We start from the raw sequence: 2,256 nt of genomic DNA, 5'->3' as shown, positions 1-2,256 counted from the left end.
ATAATCTTCTTTGACTGGATGTTCCATCTTCTGAACATCGTGGCACAGGGGCTCATTCCCCCAGGGCTCCAGGATGCTCTGCCCCTACAGCTTTGCTGGGTGCAGCCTGCAGTGCAGCTCTCATGAGTTGGAGTTGCATTCCTGCAGGTCTCCCATACTGGAATCATTCACTGGTAGCTCCACCCGACTGGGATCTTGGGCTGCCCTGCCCCTCTGGCTCCACTATCCATGGCTCTCCAGCAGCCCTCTGCCTCAGTCTTGTGCCTGAAGTTCTGGGCCACTCCATCCTTTGAGATCTAGGTGGAGGCTTCCACACCCCACAGCTCATGCAACCTGCACTCTGGCAGACATGACCCCATGTTGACACCACCAAGGTTTACTACCTGTGCCCTCTGGAGGGGCACCCACTATGGCACGGGCACACCTAAGCTCAATGGAGCCTACTTGGGGTGGTCAGTGAGCAGGAATGCAGAATGTGGGGAGCAGAGCCTTGAAGTAGGACAAGGAAGTGTGTGCCAAGGTCTTACAGAAAAATTCAGGCCATCCTTTAACAACAGTCTATCCCCCAGCCTCTTGCCTTGTGGGTGAGTGGTGAGAGTGGCAGCCCCAGCTATATCTAAAATGCCTCCAGGGTCATTCTGCCATTGTCTGGATGAACAACACCTGGCTGACCCATGCTAATCTTACCAAATGGTCACTTGGCCACACCCTTGGTGTTCTCTCCAGAACATGCTTTCTCATATTTTGCAACATGGACTGGCAATTTCCCAAATCGTCCAGTTCTGCTTCCCTTTTGATTAAAAAAAATCTATCTTCAAATGATTTCTCCCTTGTTCTATTTTACTACAAGCATTCAAGAGTACCAAGTCACACCTTAAACACTTGGCTTAGAAATTTTTTCAGCAAATATCTTATTTAATTACTCACCAGTTCTATTTCACATAAAACACCAGGACATAAAGTCAATTCAGCCAAGTTTGCCACTTTACAACAAGGACTACCTTTCCTCCAGTTTCCAATAACATGTTCCTTATTTCTGATTTCTGTTTGAGACCATAAGAATGGCTTTTATCATCTATATTTCTAGTAACATTCTGTCCATGACCACTTAGATATTCTCTAAGGAGATGGAGGCTTTCTCTGCAGCGCTCCTCCTCTTGTTCTGAGCCCTTACTGGAATCATCCTTCAGGATCTGCTCACGGTGACACAGGCTTTCTCTAGCATGCATTTCAAAACCCTTCTAGCCTCTACCCAATTACCCGGCAGCACCCCATTTTTCAGTACCGATCTCTGTCTTCATTTATTCAAGCTGCAATAACCAAGTACCACAGACTGGGTGACTTAGAAACAGCAGAGATTTGTGGCTCACAGACCTGTAGCCTGAGAAGTCTGGGATGAAGCTGCTGGCAGATTTCGTGAGACAGGACATTCTTACTGTGTCCTCACATGATGGAAAGAAATGAAAGAAATGGAAAGAAGCTCTCTGGGGACTATTTTGTATGGGTGCTTTCACTTTCAACAGCATTTTGCAATTTTTCTTGCACATATCCTGAAAAATTTCCTGTACATGTATCCAGCAGTGGAATTTCTAGAAGAGAAAAAAAAGGGACTGGCAATAGGGTTCGGAGGAGCCAGGACCCAGACATCCAGGATAGCAGGCAGCGTCTTTTTTGAAAAGGAGCCCAGTGTAGCCCTGCTCACAGGAGCCCACGTCTCAGCCCTTTCACTGATGGAGAGGGACTGTTAGGCTCTCCTCTTCCTTAAGAGTTGTCCTTGGAAATGTCCACCCCTGGGTGGAAGAGAATTCCCCAGCTACAGCCTTCCCACTCTCCTAGGTGAAGGTGTGCGACTGCTGTGTGGAGAGGAGCACAGCCTGAGGCAGCACGGGGCAAGGTGTCCCTGGGGACGGCAGAAACTCTGCTTTGCCTGAAGAACCTGTAATGGCCTCCTTGAGGGAGCTGCCTTGCAAGACACCATTGATTTGTCTCAGAACCTACTCCACCATCGTCTTTCCTTCTAGACCTAAAGCTACACTTAAGTACCAGCAGGCCTCAAAAGATGAGGTAAAAGTGTGATCCAGGAGGAGCTGTGCTGCACCCTAAAACCACCATGTGGCATTTCCAGTGCGTGTAGATGCATCAGGGGAACACAGTGGAAATAAATATTCAGTGAGCAGGGTCACGGTCGAAGAAAAGAAAAGTTCGATTCGGGCTGAATTTATTGATATGGGCCCTCTAAGCAGAGGTTCTGGACAG

This window comes from Cebus imitator, unplaced genomic scaffold, assembly GCF_001604975.1.
Source record: "Cebus imitator isolate Cc_AM_T3 unplaced genomic scaffold, Cebus_imitator-1.0 Scaffold449, whole genome shotgun sequence".
In the NCBI taxonomy this organism is placed as follows: domain Eukaryota; kingdom Metazoa; phylum Chordata; class Mammalia; order Primates; family Cebidae; genus Cebus; species Cebus imitator.
Note: the sequence above shows the minus strand (reverse complement) of the source record.